This window comes from Sus scrofa, chromosome 12 (genome assembly GCF_000003025.6).
Source record: "Sus scrofa isolate TJ Tabasco breed Duroc chromosome 12, Sscrofa11.1, whole genome shotgun sequence".
NCBI lineage: Eukaryota > Metazoa > Chordata > Mammalia > Artiodactyla > Suidae > Sus > Sus scrofa.
In genome coordinates, this window is record NC_010454.4 from 52365666 (window position 1) to 52384079 (window position 18414).

An 18414-nucleotide genomic window follows, 5' to 3' on the forward strand; every position below is an offset into this window, starting at 1 on the left:
GTCCAGCTGAGCCCTCGCTGGTCTAGACACTGTAGCTGAGAAGCCACACACGTGAGTGAAGCCATCAACGTCACTCAGCCCCAGTCAGGCTGACCCAGCCAACACTCGATGGAGCGGGACTGAGCCGTTCCCGCCGATCCCTTCCCAAATCACAGCATCGAGAGCCAATAAATAAAAGGCGATTGTTGCTTTAAGCCAAAGAATTTGGGGGAGGTTCACCGTAGAACCAATAGAGAGCAGAGGAGACAGACAGGGACGCAGAGATGCCTGTAGGGAAAGTGAAAAACTTCCTGGGTTTGATCCTTCCAGTTCATTCCACACATAGACGCAAAACAATCCCCACCCCTCTCTCGAGTTAAATCAAGCAGATCTCTGTTCCCGGCAGCAGAGCCGGACACAAACGGTCCCTCCCGCCCTTTCTCTGTGCAGGTGTTTTCCTTTTTCAAAGATTCTGGATGAACATCTCTTCGTTCTGCTGGTGCCCGTTCATCTCCTTATTTATTGAGTGATAGCACCTGCTGTTTACAATGGGTCATTGTGAAATGCAGCGCATAAATAGGAGGGGGGGTAAACTAATTAGTGCCACTTCAATAACAGCGCAAGCTACCAACCACCCAGTGTGAGATATAAAACATTTCCAGTCTTTTCAAAGCCTCTGTTTACGCCTCAGTTGCAGTCTTTACCCTCAGCGCTAACCGCTGGGATGGTTATTGCGTTGGTCATTCCAATTTTTCCTTTCCATTTCCACCTAATTTGCACCCCTAAATATTACTTTGTTTTGGAAACCTGAGTAGCAAGCACCAGTCAAGGAGGGCGAGGAAGAGGTGATCCTGCCACCGTTGAAGGAGAAGAGAAGCTGAACCGACTCTGGGCCACTGTCTGGCTTCAGCTTCCCGGAGCCTTTACAAGAGCCTTAATGGGAAAATCATTGAGTAAGACGATGAGTAACCCCGGGCATCAGGCTCAGCAGTTGAGACATGTGGCAGCACCGCAGCACGGGCCAGGGTTTAGGTGTCTGGCTGGGATACAGTCAGAGGGAGGGGCTCCTCTGTGTTTTCTGTTCACATGACTTGTGCTCCAACTCCTCAAAGAAGTCAGGAGTTCCCATCGTGGCTCAGTGGTTAACGAATCCAACTAGGAACGAGGAGGTGACGGGTTCGAGCCCTGGCCCTGCTCAGTGGGTTAAGGATCCAGCGTTGCCGTGAGCTGTGGTGTAGGTCACAGAGTGGCTCGGATCCCATGTGGCTGTGGTTCTGGCGTAGGCTGGCGGCTACAGCTCCAATTTGACCTCTAGCCTGGGAACCTCCATATGCCGGGGGAGCGGCCCTAGAAAAGGCAAAAAGACAAAAAAAAAAAAAAAAAAAAAAAAAAAGTCAAAGCAGAGCATTTGTAGACAAACATCCACAGCAGATCACGCATGAGTAATCAGCACGTTGGGGAAGTTCAGAGAAAAACTGGGGCCTGTCTCTCTGAACACCCTGTCCTTGATTTAAAAGTCCACCTGATGGCACAGGGGCAGAGGGGGGCAGCTGCCCTCCATTTGTCTCTCTCTCTGGGGTCACGCTGCTTCAATCCGCAATGGTTTCCTTCTGCAACTAGCGCAGCTGTCATCCTGGAGCCCCCAACACCCTCACCTCAAGGACTCCCCTCTCCTTTCTCCTGCGTCAGATCCCTACCTGTTGTGTCCCACACCTTCCTCTTGGTTTATTCTCTCGTTAAAAAAACACAGGGATGTTGTGAGAAAATCCAGGGAGAATGTGAGAAAAAGAACGTATATACATGTACAACTGGCTCACGTTACTGTACAGCAGAAATGGACACAACATTGTAACTCAACTATTTAAAAAAACAACACAGCTGCTGAGAGTGTGCACTGTTGCTCAGTGGGTTAAAAACACAACTCCGTTGTCCATGAGGATGCAGGTGCAATCCCTGGCCTTACTCAGTGGGTTAAGGATCTGGCTTTGCCACAAGCTGCAGCATAGGTCTCAGATGCAGCTCAGATCTTGCGTTGCTGTGGCTGTGGTGTAGGCTGGCAGCTGTAACTCCAATTCCACCCCTAGCCTGGGAACCTCCATATGCCTAGGGTGCGCCATTTAAAAAGAAAAAAAAAAAAAGCCTCTGGGAGTTCCCACTGTGGCACAGTGGGTTAAGAATCCTACTGCAGCAGCTCAAGACACTGTGGAGGCATGGATTCCATCCCCTGCCTGGTACAGTGCATTAAAGGATCCGGCATTGACACAGCTACAGCTCAAATTCAGTCAATCAGTGGCCCAGGAACTTCCATATGCTGCAGGTGCAGCCATAGGAAAGAAAAAATCCCCCCACACACAGCCTCCAGAGTTCCCTGGCTGTGCAGGGGGTTAAAGATCCAGCATTGCCACGGCTGTGGCTCAGGTCACTGCCATGGCATGGGTTTGATCCCTGGCTGGGGAACTTCTGCATGCTGCAGGCATGACCAAAAAAACCCAAGAAACAAAACAAAACACAGCCTCCAGTAGCTTCTTCAGAAAGGCCGCATGGGAGGGAAATGCTCGGAGATCTTGACACCACAGCTACAGCAACTCGGGATCCGAGCCACGTCTTTGACCTACACCACAGCTCATGGCAACGCCGGATCCTTCACCCACTGAGCGAGGCCAAGGATCAAACCTGCAACCTCATGATTCCTAGTCGGATTCGCTTCTGCTGCGCCAAGACAAGAACTCCTGCTTCAGAATTTTGCAGGCACTGCTCTGTTGCCTTCGTGCTTCCAGTGTTATTCACTGAAGAAGGCAAAGCCAAATCTGGGTCCCAGCCTCCATCTCTGTCTCCTTTTCCTTTGCAAATCTCTGTGCCCCAGCGTTCTGAAATGTCATGGTAATGTGTCTGGGTGGGTCTCTTCTTGTCTTTTTTTCTGGGCATTTGAAGGACCCCCTCAGTCCAGAAATGCATGTCCTTGGCTCTGGTCAATTTTTTCGTACTGTTTTATTGGTGTTCTCTGTTATTGTCTGGACCTCCTATTATTCAGAGATTGAACCTCCCAGGCTTATTCTCCAGATCTTATCTTTTCTCTCCCATATGCCCTCTCTTCATCGTCTTCAGGATTTCCTCGAGTTTATCTTCCAATTCTTGCATCACATTTTTCAGGTCTACTATCCTGCTTGAACTTTTAAGGGCTCTTTTGTATTCTCTTAATATTTAAAATTATATCACCCTGTTCTTATGACACGAGTGTAATATATTCTCTCACCTTTATGACTATATCAATGATAGACATTTCAAGTATTTATATCCCTGTATCCTGTGTGGTTGGTTGTTTTGTTCTCGGTTCTATCTCCAAGGTCAGATGCGGCATCTGATTCTTTTTTGGGAAACTCCCTCTGCCCACATTTTCAATCCATACAAGTGACCTCATCAATTGTTTAATTCCTGTCTTGCGCATAATACACTTAACCTGCCTGGGCTTTAGTTTCTTCGTCTGTTAAATGAGGATGATGACAGAACCTATTTCATTGGAGCTGTCAAGAGGACGAAGAGAAACAATACAGAGAACACTGATTTTGTACCCTTTACAGGTTTGGGGAGACGGAATTGCCCAAGGTTACACAATCACAGAATTCAGAATCAGATTCACTACTTGACACATAATTAGTCTTCATTAAATTTTAACCATCTAAACTATTACTACATAATTTAGCTGGGATCCACACCACCTCTCAGCTGAAGAGGACATGATCAAGCCTGGTCAAAGAGATTCAGCACTGGGAGTTTTGCTGGAATGAGTTCCAAGGAAAGACTCTGTTTTGGTTAGGTTGTTATTAAATTGGTAACACACAATCCCAGAACTGCTCCTGGCCCTCTGTGATGGTTCATTTTGTGTCGACGGGACCGGACGACAGGATGTCTAGAGAACTGGTTTAGGCTTATCTCTGGGTAGTCTGGGAAGGTGTTTCTAGAAAAGACCGGCATTTGAATTAGTGAACCTAGTAAGGCAAACAGCCGTCCCCAGGGTGCATGGGCTTTATCTGATCCATTGAGGACTGAATTGAACAAACAGGTACCAAAAGGTTGAACTCGCTTTCTGCCTGACTATGGAAACTTCTGTCTCCAACACTCCTAGTTCTCCAGCCTTCAGACTCAGACTAGAATCTACACCATCAGCTCTCCCTGGCCTCCCGCTTACAGATGGCAGATCATGGGATATCTCAGCCTCCATAATTCTTTTTTTTTCTTGTCTTTTTGTCTTTTCTTGGGCCACTCCCACGGTATATGGAGGTTCCCAGGCTAGCAGTCTAATCAGAGCTGTAGCCACCGGCCTACACCACAGCCACAGCAACGCGGGATCTGAACCGCATCTGTGACCTATGCCACAGCTCATGGCAACGCCGGATCCTTAACCCACTGAGCAAGGCCAGGGATTGAACCCGCAACCTCGTGGTTCCTAGTCGGATTCATTAACCACTGTGCCACGACGGGAACTCCTCAGCCTCCATAATTCTATGAGCCAATACCTTAGAATAAACATCTTCCTAGTATTTATAATTTACATATAATTTATAATAATAGATAAGTTTTCTAATGGATACAGACAGAAGTGGGGAGCATGAAGGAATGGGTACCAAGGCTGTAGGATCATAGTGAAAGGAAGGTGGATCGGGCCAAACTTATTGATCGGGGCTCAGTACACGGAGATTCTGTATTTACTTTGCTGCTTGGGAAGTTAGAGAGGGCTCTGACGATTTGATTGGTTGGCTGAAACATGGTCCAAAAGGCGACCCATAGTGACCCAACGGGAAATGCTGAACCTGCCCTGCTTTCAGCGGGAGGAAAGGAGTCAAACGATCCGGGAGACTGGAAAGTCACAGCGGATTTGTCACTGACGATCTAGACACCCACGCTATGAGGGCCTGGAAGACACACCTTTCCCCAGCGCTGCTGTGAGAAGTCAAGCCGGGAGGGGAGGCCCAGGCGCTGGCAGAGCTCTGCAACTGCTCCTCTGAGGGCCAGACCTCGCAGTGGGCACTGCAGCCACTGAACTGGGCAACCTTAATACAATGGAGGCCACTGGGTCCCAGGATGGCGGAGGCCAAGGGGCGACCGTCAGCCACCCGTGGGCAAGACGGGCCTGGTTACCAAGAGAGAGCAGAGTATTCATCAGAATGGCCTGACCCTTCCCAGACCTGTGGTGTTGGCTAGGCGATCACGGTGTTTCAGAAGTGACGCAGTTAGGGAGCCTACTGGATTCTACTTAATTTGTACAAGCAGAAAAGTTCGAGGTCACGTGAACAAAACGCTAACTGCAATAGTAAAAACAGAGAGTCATGGTCCACAATCAATTCCCTGACTTGAGACAGGTTATAGACCCAGAACCCTCTGGTTTGGGTTTTGGGTTTTTGGGGTTTTTTGTTTGTTTGTTTGTTTGTTTTTTTAATATAGCTGCACCCGAGGCATATGGAAGTTTCTGGGCTAGGGATCAAATCAGAGCTGCAGCTGCAGGTCTATGCCACAGCCACAGCCATACCAGATCCAAGCTGCATCTGTGACCTACACCACAGCTCACAGCAATGCCAGATCCTTAACCCAGTGGGCGAGGCCAGGGATCAAACCCGCAACCTCATAGACACTGGGTCAGGTTCTTAACCCCCTGAGCCACAACAGGAACTCTGGACCCAGGACCCGTTGATTGAAGGGGAGGTCGGTCCCCCTGAGGAAGGACCCTGGTATGCTACCTAAAATTTATGCCATTAATCTTTCCCCCAGCTTTCCTCCAGAGGAATCTACAGCCTTTACCAGAGCAACTGTATTGGCAAGAAAAGATAACCAGACCTGTCAGGGACTACTGGCTCTGAAGTGACACTAATTCCAGGAGACCCAAAACGCGCTGTGATGCCCCCAGTTGGAGTAGAGCCTGATAGAATTCAGGCGATCAATGGCATTTTAGCTCAGGTCCCTCTCCCCGAGGGTCCAGTGGGTCCTCAAACCCATCTTAAAGTTAGTTCCCCAGTTCCAGAATGCATACTTGGGATAAACAGACTCAGCCGCTGGCAGAATCCCTATACGGGTTCCCAGATCTGTGGTATGAGGGCTCTCAGGGTGGGAAAGGCCAAGTGGAAGCCACTAGAGCCGCCTCTACGTAGGAAACTAGTAAACCAAAAGCAAAACTGCATTCCCGGAGGTGTCGCCGAGATGAGGGCCACCACCAAGGACATCAGGGATAAAGGGGTGTGGATTCCCCCCACATTCCTTTTCGAGGTGCCTGATCTGGCCTGTGCAGATGACAGGTGGGTCCTGGAAAGTAACAGCGGATTGTCATATGCTTAACCAGGTGGCGGCTGCAATGGCAGCCACTGTACCAGATGCGGTTTCGTTGCCTGAGCAAAGTAACACATCTCCTGGCACTTCATACGCAGCTACTGTTCTAGCAAATGCCTTTTTCTCCACCCCATTAGGGGTGGCAGTGTTTAGTTTCAGCTGGCAAAGCCAACAACAGACTTTTGCTGGCCTACCCTCAGCAACATACCAAGTCTCCAGCCCTATGTCCTAATTTAGTTCACAGGCGTCCTGATCACCTTTCCCTCCACCAAGACATCCCTCTGGTCCACTGCCTTGATGACACTATTCCAATGAGGACCTACTGAGTAAAAAAGCAGCAACTACTCTAGACTCAGTCACAGTGCCAGCTACACGGAGATACCTGGCAGGGCTGGAGCAAGGTTCTCCAGGAGGCCGTATAGGCTCCAAATCAGTGTCTAATTAATATATGGTCCTGCTCCTCCCAAAGCCATGATTCGTGGGTGCAGGAGTCGGGGTGAAAATGGGAGTGGCACCACTCGCTCTGACCCCTGGTGACCCACTAGCAAAGTTTTGGCTTCCTGTTCCCATGACCTAGACCTAGGGGTCGTTAGTTCCAGAAGGAGGAACGCTTCCACCAAGAGAGACAGCCGTGATTCCATCAAGCTGGACGTTAACGACGACCACCCGGCCACTTGGGGCGTCTCATGCTTCTGAATCAACAGGCCAAGAGTCGCTGTGCTGGCTGGGACAACTGCTCCTGAGGCAACTGGAGCACTTCTCCACCACGGAGGTCAAGAAGAGTGTGCGTGCAATCCGGGAGACCCTCAGGCGTCTCTTAGGGTTACTGTGACCTGCGATCAGGGTCCAAGGACAACTACAACAATGGCCCAGACTCTGCAGGAATGCGGGTTGGGTCACCCTACCAAGTGAAGCAAGAGGACCCGCTGAGGCAGGACAAGAATACAACATGCCTAGTGAAGAATACAGCATGGGTAGTAGAAGAAGATAGTTATAAATACCAGCCACATGGTCAGTTAGAGAAAGGAGGGGTATAACTGCCATGGAGCTTTCCTCCCTATTTCGTCATGAATGTGTGTGTATCCTTGTTTTCCTTCCTGTCTGATTTCCTTATCACGAAACCTAAGATGTGCTGACCTTACCTCACAGCGTTTCCGCTTGGAGAGTCTCACAGCACAGCGTTTAGGTGAGAGGCCAACCAGAAGAGTCAACAGCACTCAAGGACTTGACTTCCTCTTCCGGGGGAAGGGGTGAGCGCGCGTTCTCAGTTGCACGCAGGACGGCTGCATTGTGTCAGGACGGGTTAAGCCTTTGCTATTCTTTACCTGGAAATGAGGATGGTTTAAGGAGATACGAATGAGTGTCCAAGTGGCCGGCGGGGGAGGGGGGGGACGACTTGTGATGGTTAATCTTACGCGTCAACTTGACTGGGCCACAGGGTGCCCAGATACCTGGCTAAAAATTACTTCTGGGTGTGCCTGGGAGCTGTTCTAGAAGAGATTACCGTTTGAATCAGTGGGCTGGGGGAGGCAGAGGCTCTCCCCAGGGAACAGAAAGGTGGGGGAAGGGTGAGTTCACTCTCTGCTTGACTGTGTAACTTGGGACTCTCTGGCCTTTGAACTATACATCGGCTTTCCTGGGTCCCTGTGGCTCTGTTTATCTGGGGAACACTGACTACCACCCCCTCTTTAGCAACATTTGTGGAGAGTTTACCTGGAGGTACAACCAACACAACATAAGAATTAAGAGATGGAAGCAGATTAAGAAGATGGTCCACCAGTGCCTGGGTCCAGCGCACCTGAGGCGTCATGGGCGCTGCCTTTCTAGTGCTACGAATCAATACACTCCTTTTCTTTCTCTTTTCTTTTCTTTTCTTTTTCTTTGCCTTTTCTAGGGCCATACCCTCGGCATATGGAGCTTCCTAGGCTAGGGGTCTAATCAGAGCTGTGGCCGCCGGCCTACACCACAGCTCATGGCAACACAGGATCCGAGCCACGTCTGTGACCTACACCACAGCTCACGGCAATGCCGGATCCTTAACCCACTGAGCAAGGCCAGGGAGCGAACCCGCAACCTCATGGTTCCTAGCGGGATTCGTTAACCACTGAACCACAACAGGAACTCCTCCTTTTCTTTCTCTTCAGCCACTTTCAGTTGACTTTTTATCACTGCACAAACTGCAATACAAAAAAACTGAGAACATACTGTTTTGAACCTAGGTATTTCACTTAATGTATCATTATATTTCCACGTTACTAAAAATCATTCTCCAACACTATTTTGTTTTGATATTATAATTTATCAAGACCAAATTAGTGACCAGATAAACTGCTGTTAATTTTATTAATATTAATTTCATTAATTGTTATTAATTAATTTATTATAACAATTTATTGTCAATTTTCTATTATTTTAAAATATTGTGTTATCATAGAATTATATGATTTTATTATTATTATTTTGTTGTGATAGGTAACAGTGAAATGAACATCCTCATAGCTAAATGTGCATATCACGAGTGTTCCCTGAAAATAAATATTAGTGAACAGGTAAAGGGTTATTATTTTATGATTATAACACGTTTATAATTATACAAATTTATTATATTATTTCAAAATACTAAAATATACAAAACAGTTGTTACTAATTTATTGTTATTAGCATTACTGTTATTGATTTTTATTATAGCAATTTTATGATTATATAATTATATTATTTTAAAATATATAATAAAATTGTGTAATTTATTTTATTATTATGTTATAATTTTGTTATTATATATAATGTTGACATTACTATCCTCACAGCAAAGTGTGCATATCACGATGGTTTCCTGAAAATAAATTCTGAGAACTGGAACTTCTGGGTCAAAAGTCAGGAGGGATATTAAAACTTTTGCTACATACAGTTAAAGTGACCCCTCGAAATGGGATGCCAATTTACTCTCATACCCAAAGCACATGGGAGGGCCTAATTCCCCCTATGCCCACAATGGATAGGATCTTCCTTAAAATCCTGCCAAGTTAATCATATACACACAAAGTGGTATCTCATTTTACTCTGCATTTCTTCTTCTTACTGTTTTTTTTTTTTTTTTTTTTTTTTGTGGCCTCACACACAGCATGTGGAAGTTCCCAGGCCAGGGATCGAACCCACGCCACAGTGGCAGCTTGCCCCCACAGTGGTGGCAACCCTGGCTCCTTAACCTGCTGCTCCACACAGGAACTTCCTACAGTCTTTACTGAGTGGCCTCCCTTGTACAGATTGTTCATTACTGTCCTAGATTCGGTTTGTTAGCATTTAGGAATCCTGCATCTACATTCTGAAACTGGCTCTTCCGGTATTCTATTTTCTCAGGATTATCAGGCTTTATTCTAGCTTCCTAAAGTAAGAAATACAGGACTTTGAAGATGGGCACGTCTGAGGTGGAGTCTGAGTTCCTTGACCAGATGTGTAACTTTGGGCAATTTAATCTTCCCCACCCTGAAGGGATGCCCATTAGGGAAGAAGCCAATTAAACCTCAGAGGACCCGGAAAGGCTCAGTCCTTGGAGGTTCAAGGTACCACCAAAACTGGAGGCGAAACAGGAGACTGAAATGAGAAGGGGCTTGGACATGTTTCTCGAGGGACCAGCCCATCCCACCCCGTCGTATTCCCCACCTGCAGGCTGGCACCCTTCCTCGCTGCAAGAGACAGGAGGTTTACATTATGAAGAAGTGACGCTCCAGACTCGGGGTGACCAGGGAGAGGAGTGGGGGGGTGGTGGTGATGAGCTATGTGGCTGAACACAGAGAGGTTAAGCAAAACAACACTGAATGCTCGAGACCCCAGCTCTTGGCAACCAGCTCCTAGATTTGCAAGCAGCTCCTACTACAGAACAGGAGATGGGCCGGCCTCCTCTGCACAATCAAACTCCTCCAGAGAGAAGTTCTCCTCATTCTAACGCTTGAGGGTACAGTCAATAACATGACTCTTTCACCTACCAGGCTCCCCGTGCAGGGCCCATGTATCCACAAACTGCTCACATGCGAGGGGCTTCCAGCACTGCACTGCCACATATTTGCGTGAAGACACAGCCTAGGAATACGAACCATCCAAAGAGAACCCCTAAAAGGAGAGACAGCAGGTCGTTTTTATTTTTATTATAACTTTTTATCACATATATTCTATACAATTATGTAACAAATTTATTATAACTTTTAACTTTCCTGTAATTTATATTATGACACTATAACAAAAAGAAATACAAGGGTTAACTGAAATAATTTGAGGGGAGAGGAGAAAATAAGCCCTCTTAAATACTTTATTTTTTTTTTTTTTTTGGGCCATGCCTGCATGTAGAAGTTCCCGGGCCAAGGATCAAACCTGAGCAGCGACCTGAGCTGCTGCAATGACCATGCTGGAGCCTCAACCCACTGCACAGGGAACTCCCTAAGATAAGCTTCTGGACAGAGGTGAACACCTGCACCCTTCTAATGTTTCTTTGATGAGGAGGAAGCTTAATCGACGTAAGGGTCCAGGTCTCGGGGGTGAAGAAATAACCTATCTCCTTGGTAATCATGGGACGAATAAAAGGGAACATATGACTTGGCTCCTCCATGTTTTTTCTTCTTTTTGGGGTCACACCCACGGCAAATGCACGTTCCCAGCTAGGGGTTGAATTGGAGCTGCAGTTGCCGGCCTACACCATAGCAATGCCAGATCCAAGTCACATCTGCAACCTATGCCACAGCTGGCGGCAATGCCAGATCCTTAACCCACTAAGCTAGGCCAGGGATCTGACCTTCGTCCTCATGGATACTAGTCAGGTTCTTAACCCACTGAGCCACAATGGGAACTCCCATTTTTTTTCTTCTTGGGAGCCAGTGGGACTACAGAGACCATGAGTTCACAATTATTGCCTTCCAAGCTTCCAGTTGTACAGAGAGGGGTGGGGAGGCTCGGTTTAGGAGTGTGTTCTGAGTACTACTGCTTTCTAACAAGTTACCCCAAGGGAACTATACTCAGTATCTTAAAATAATCTGTAATGGAAAAAAATCCGAAAAAGAATATACATATATTCTGGGAGTTACCACTGCAGCTCAGTGGTAATGAACCCAACTAGTATCCATGAGGACTCAGGTTCAATCCCTGGCCCTGCTCATCAGGTTAAGGATACAGCATTGCCATGAGCTATGGTGTAGGTCGCAGATGCAGCTTGGATCTGGCATGGCTGTGGCTGTAGTGTACGCCAGCAGCTACAGCTCCAATTCGACCCCTATCCTGGGAACTTACATATGCTGAGGGTATGGCCCTAAAAAGACCAAAACAAAACAAAAAAGAATATAGATATATTCTGCATATACTGAATCACTTTGCTGTATGCTTGAAATTAACACATCATCGTAAACTAACTATACTTCAATTAAAAAAATAAAAAATACACAAAACAACCCAAAACACAAAGGCTTAAAACAAACATTTTATTTTGCTTTCAGATTCTGTGGGTCAGAAACCCAGAAGGGGCCCCCCAGAATGGACTGCCTCTGCTGCATGACCTCTGGGGCCTTGGCTGGGAAGGCTCCAGGGCTGGAAGGCTGCTAAAGGCTGGATTCACATGGAGGTCCCTTCACTCCTGAGTTTGCCGTTGACTGTTCTGCCGACACCTCCCCTGGGGCTAATGACCATAGCACTTCCATGTGGCCCCTCCCCTTGACCTGGCCTCAGACTTCTTACCTTGCAGCTCAGGGCTCCAAAAACAAATGTTGAACCAACAAGGCAGAAGCTGCAAGCATTTATCCTGACCTGGCCTCAGAATCACACATCGTTTCCATCACACTCTATTGATTACAAGTGAGTGACAAACTAGCCCAGGTTCAGGGCGAGGGAAGGACATAAACCCCACCTTTCAAAGGCCAGAGTGTCAAAGAATCTGTGGACATCTTCCAAAACTGCCTCAGGGCATAATCTTAAGGATCTTAACATCCAATGCCAGGGACAAGAATGTTAAGAAATAAACGAGTAAAACTGAAGAGCTAACAAGCTTCTCCCACCTGCTCTTCCAAGCAACTATGAGCTGCAAAAGGACTCAGGTGCCTCCTATAGCAACCGCAGAAAGGGGAAGGGAGGCAGCGAGGAGACAGAATCCCCCCACTCCCGCACCCCTCCCCCATCCCTCTGAGACCACCTTCTCGGCCCCCGCAAGCCCCCAAGAGAGCAAGTCCCAAAACTAGTCCCAAGCCCAGCTTCTTTCAGGTCATTGCCAAAACCAAGAAAATGTCTCTCCCTAAACTGGGCTTACTTTCAGAACATAAAGGGATGGATAGAAGTTAGAGGCTTTTTTCTCTCTAATGTCCTCCCCCCCTTTATCATCAAGCTAAATCAGAACTAAGGGATATTCCAACAACAGCCACACAAGTTTTAACCCTCCACTGCTGAGATTCCTTTTCTTTTTTTTTCCGATCCCAAGTATTTTTGATGCCCCTTCTTCCGAAGCTTGCCCTTGGGCTCAGAAGGAACACGCATGCAAATCTGTCAGCAGAAGAGAAACGATAGCAGACGTCCTGTGTGTCTGAGCATCTATCCACTACTCTGTTCTATCACTGGAGACACTGGGGGCAGCTTTCAAGGATGACTCCCTCTTACGTGAGCAAAGCTGAATAGGATTTATCCTCAAAGAGCCCAAGTTTTGCAATTCTGCAAATAACAAAGTTCTTCCTTTGCTGCAATTTACCTTTTGGAAGGAGGGTAGAGCTTTGCAGTTATTTGTTTAATAATGTACTCTGTCATCTCCATCTTTTTCTCCAGGAAGAACGAAACAATTGTATGACTAATCTCGGGCCGTCTTTGCACGTATAAAAAGTGTTCTCTGAGAATCATCAAGTAGGAGGACTTTGATTCCCAGTAACAGAAACCCACTTCGGCCAGCTTAAATTTGTGAAGGAAATCGTATTTTAAGGAACCTGGGGGTACTCACAGAACTCAGGGCAGAGATCTGGCTAGGCCTCAAACACAGGCTCGGAAGAGGCTGGAACTGGAGACTCCTGAGCGCTTCCGGGGGAAACCGGAAGTCCTCTTTATCGCGGGAGTCTGCGCTGCAGCCTCAGCCTTGCTTCCAAATTCCTGGGAAAGATCGGCCAGCCTCAGTCAGGTGCTTATCTCTAAAGCAATCAACTACACCCAGGAAAAGGGTGTTAACTTGTGGATGGGGGGGGAGTCAAACTCCCAGAAACCTGGGGATGGGAACACAGCAATAGATGAGGGAGTCCTCTGCGTGACTCAGAGCCCCTAAGTCTTGGAGAAATGAAGCTTAGAGAAAGAAAAAGAAAAAACAAAAACAAAAAAAAAAGTGGGGAAAGGACAGATGCTTTCTTGATTTGACCAAATATTCGGGGCACCCCCTTTTTGGGTGAATGAGGCTGGATTGGGTCCTAGGAGCAACAAGCATCCTGGCTATTTCCTTCTCAATCAACCAGGTGCAGCCCGGGCCCCGGGATTCTGACGTGGTCATCTTCTCTTCGCATAACCATCCCTGGCAAAGCTCATCTAGTCCACTGCCTTCGAATACCATCTATATGTTGACAGAGGGGTCACTCATCTAGCAGGGTGTAAGCCTAGAGGCATGGGGCAGGCGCCACCACATAGGGAAAACCTTCCTGGGACTGGTTCCAGCCATGAGAATCCTAAATAATTCAGATCAATCAGCTTTAGTGCAGTGAGTGAACCAGCTGCAGGTCAGAGTGGGTGAGCAAAGCTAAACAAATGAAGATCCTGCTGCAATGGCCCAGGCAGCCTGGACGGGGATAAAGACGGTGAAGTTGCAGAGACACTAAAGAATTCAAGAGCCATTGAACAGATATAATCAGCAGGGCTTGCTGAAAGGGAGGAGGAGTTAAGAGTGACTTCTAGATGCTGCTTTGCATAACTAACATATGATGAAAATGATTCACAGAGATTGGGAACACTGGAACAGAATCAGGTTTGGGGCAGATCATGAGTTCAGGTTGAATGTGGTGAGACTGAGGTGCCTTTTAATATCTAAAAGCTGATTCATACCTGGAAGTTGTCTGCAGAGATCCTCGGGGAAGAGGTGGGAGCTGGAGGTGTAAATGCAGTCTTTTTTTTTTTTTTTTTTTTTTTTTTGGCTTTTTAGGGCCGCAGCCTCAGCATATGGAGATTCCCAGGCTAGAGGTCTAATCGGAGCTACAGCTGCTGGCCTACACTACAGCGCAGGGCAACACCGGATCCTTAACCCACTGAGCGAGGCCAAGGATCGAACTCACAACCTCGTGGTTCCTAGTAGGATCCGTTTTCCGCTGCACCACGACGGGAACTCCTGTAAATGTAATCTTGATCCCCGTCCCCCTGCAGTGCTCTGAGCCACCAGAATGTCCATTACAATCTCTTGACTGCCCTGCCTAACCCACTGGTCTCCTCCCGCCTACTGACACAGAAACTACAATGAATGTTCCAAAATGTCACGCCGCCATTACAACCCGGTCCATTAATTTCCTGATAAAATGTCCTGGCCAGGCACACATAAGTGGGTTTTCTTTCTTTTTCTGCTGTTCAGGGCCCCACCTACAGCCTATGGAGGTTCCCCAGTCAGGGGTCGAATTGGAGCTGCAGCTGCTGGCCTCCACCCCAGCCACAGCCACGCAGGATCCAAGCCACCTCTGCAACCTACACCACAGCTCACGACAATGCCAGATCCATACACCGCTGATTGAGGCCAGGGATCGAACCAGCATCCTCGTGGATACTAGTCGGTTTGTTACCACTGAGTCACAACAGGAACTTCATGGTTTTTCCCTTGCTACCTCGAACTGTGGATACAAGAGATAATAATCTACCTCTCACTGGTATAAACACGAACAATCACAAAGTCTCTTTTCTCTTTAACTCTCCACTGTCCTTCAGACCTGCTGTTTAATATCTCCCTCTGGATTATATTACAAACTATAGCTTTCTTTTCTTTTCTTTTATATATTACTCAAATGAATTGATCACGTCTAGCTTTCTTTTCAAATTGTCATCAAAATATACACATACAAAGTACACGTCATGTGTATGTCTAATGAATTTTCACAAGCCTGCATAATTAGCATCTAAGATCCTACAGCTTTTTGTGCCACTTTGTTGGAATACTGATAATTTCGGTTATGAAAAGATCTAATCTGCCATCAAGTTTGCATTCTTCACCCAGTGCAAAGCTTATTCCCTTTCTCCCTGCTCAGGATTGACTGAGACTTAGAAACCCTCCCTAAAGGAATGCGTGGAGGAAGTGTTCTGCATCTTTAAATATTTTCTCCTTGTTTTTCCCCTCCTCCCTCTCCCCTGCTTATTATACTGCTTTAGCACCTCCAGAATCAGGATGAGAGAAAGGATGAGAGGCAAAAAAGCAAAGACCAGGCACCCCTCCATGGTCCTCTCCAATCTGCAGGTGGTGGAGCGCGAGTAATCCCAAGAAGTCTTTCACCAAACTCTCCTCTTTCTCAGGAAGCAGCTCTTTCTGCGGCTCAAGCAGCATCCACCTGGGAAGGAGAGGTTGGCCTACCCGCACCCGCAGCACATGGAAGTTCCCGGGCTAGGGGTCCAGTCAGAGCTACAGCTGCTGGCCTACACCACAGCCACAGCAACACAGAATCCGAGCCGCCTCTGCAAACTACACCACAGCTCATGGTCATGCCGGATCCTTAACCCACTGAGTGAGGCCAGCGGTTGAACCCGAAACCTCATGGTTCCTAGTCAGATTCGTTTCCACTGCGCCACGATGGGAACTCCTTTTTGCTTGTTCGTTTTGTTTGTTTTTGTCTTGTCTTTTGGTCATTATTTTTTTTTAAGTCCTTATCAGCAAGAGATACATACTAGAATATTTAAACGTAGAGTTCCCTTGCGGCACATCTGGTTAAGGATTGAGTGTTGTCACTGCAGCGGGTGGCTGTTCCATCTCTGGCCCAGGAACGTCCACATGCCACAGGTGCAGCCAAAAAAATTGTAAAACTTTAAAAAAGAAATACATATAGTAAATACGGTGTAGAAGGCAAAATAAGAGTGGGATATTGTCCCTTTGTCCACTGCCGTGTCCTCAGTCGCTACAAGTATCAGGGCATATGGTTCATGGTACCATATGGTACTAAGTTTAAGAAAACTTAGTTGAATGAATAAAGGAAGAAGAGGCCCATTCAACACTGTTACCGCTGTGACTGCCTGTCTCACAAACGGCCACCACACCGACCTTCACGGATGCCTCGTCTCCCAGCTCAGCTGTCACTCCTAACTTCTCTGGTATGTAGTTCTGCCCTTGCTTTTTGATGAACCATGTCTGGCTCAGACAGAAAACAAACAAAACGAAACAAAACAACTCCCAAACCTTCACTCTCTTCACTGGTACCACCTCCTCCCAAAGTTCAATGTGCAGGTTCAGCACAAATTCTGCATCTTCCTTCCCAGCTTTCACTACACACAAAAGCCCATGGTGATCTGGCCTCTGCCTACCCCTCCCAGTGCTCACTCCTTTGTCTTCTTCCATGAAGTCTGCGTCCCAGCCCACAAACCGCTTACTGCCCCCACAAGCACTTTGTTGTATCAGACTCCTCTGCCTTTGTGTTTTTGTTTGTTTGTTTATTTTTTAGGGCTGCACCTGCAGCATATGGAGGTTCCCAGGCTAGGGGTCGAATTGGAGCTACAGCTGCCAGCCTACACCACAGCCACAGCAACACAGGATCCGAGCCACGTCTGTGACCTACACCACAGCTCACGGCAATGCCGGATCCTTAACCCACTGAGCAAGGCCAGGGATCAAACCCGCAACTTCATGGTTCCTAGTCAGATTTGTTAACCACTGAGCCATGACGGGAACTCCTCCTAGGCCTTAATTAGAATCCTTATGCACTTTATTTTTATTGCCACTGCATCTTGCAGAAGACGATGGGTCATAATAATAGCATCATCATACATTAATCCAGTGTTTACCAGTCACTATTTTAATCACTTTCTATACATTGACCTTTAACCTTCAAAAAAATAGTGTCAGTACTATTGTTTTTGCAATTTTATTTATTTGTTTGTTTATCTAGGTATGTCTTTTTAGGGCTGCACCTGTGGCATACGGAGGTTTCCAGGCTAGGGGTCCAATCAGAGCTGTAGCTGCCATCCTCATGGATGCTAGTCAGATTCGTTAACCGCAAAGCCAGGACGGGAACTCCTGCAATTCCAGATTCTTAACCTGCTGTGCCACAGTGGGAACGCCTATTTAGGTGTTATTTAATGCTTCTCACCATGCTTTTGTAGATATACATTTGCAGTGTTGGAGTTCCCGTTGTGGCTCAGTGGTTAACGAATCCGACTAGGAACCATGAGGCTGCAGGTTCAATCCCTGGCCTTGCTCAGTGGGTTAAAGATCTGGCATTGCCGTGAGCTGTGGTATAGGTCACAGATGCGGCTCGGGTCTGGCATTGCTGTGGATGTGGCGTAGGCCAGTGGCTACAGCTCCGATTCGACCCCTAGCCTGGGAACCTCCATATGCCGCGGGAGCAGCCCTAGAAAAGGCAAAAAAAAAAAAAAAAAAAAAAAAAAAAAAAAAAAATTCACGGTATTGGTCATTTCATGTAATTTTTAGACCAATTCTCCCCCTACTTTCTTCACTCTCTCTATTCCTCTTTATTTCTCCCTTCCTTCCCTCTGCTCTCTCTCCTTCCCTCTGTTTGCGCATTCATCCTTTCCTTCCGTTTAGTCTTTCATTCTTGTTTCCTTTTTAAATTCAGCCATATAGTACATCTCTTGAATCTTGTAGCCGTTCATGAAGTTTATTAAAACTTAAAACGTGTTCTGTGGATAAAAACAATTGGGAAACCTTAAAATAGAGTTAGCCAGGGGTTGCAGCTGAGCACACAGCACCCCTGTGTGAGGAGGCAATATGGGCCGGTCATTAAGAGTACAGACGACAAAAAAAAAAAAAAAAAAAAAAAAAAAAAAGAGTGTACAGACTACAGGGACTTCTTGCTGTGGCACAGTGGGTTGAGGAGGTTACAGCTACAGCTTGGATTTGATCCCTGGCTGGGTGCGGCCAAAAAAGAAATGAATAAAGAGATTACAGACTACAGATCTAGGCTATTTGTGTTTGCAGTCCTGGCTTCACCT

The 18414-nt window shown here is 47.0% G+C and overlaps 1 long non-coding RNA gene across 3 annotated transcripts in view; it reads right to left on the bottom strand.

The window, feature by feature from the left end:
• The window catches only part of LOC110256106, an 87519-nt gene that overhangs the window by 50695 nt on the left and 18410 nt on the right, over positions 1–18414 (bottom strand). For 2 of the 3 annotated variants that reach the window (XR_002337351.1, XR_002337352.1), the window contains 2 exons: positions 10278–10401; positions 7437–7619 (listed from right to left, as the gene is read on the bottom strand). This is a non-coding gene — a long non-coding RNA (uncharacterized LOC110256106). Of the gene's footprint in view, positions 1–7436; positions 7620–10277; positions 10402–13249; positions 14423–18414 lie in introns of those variants that run through there. The other variant, XR_002337353.1, reaches the window with a different exon arrangement.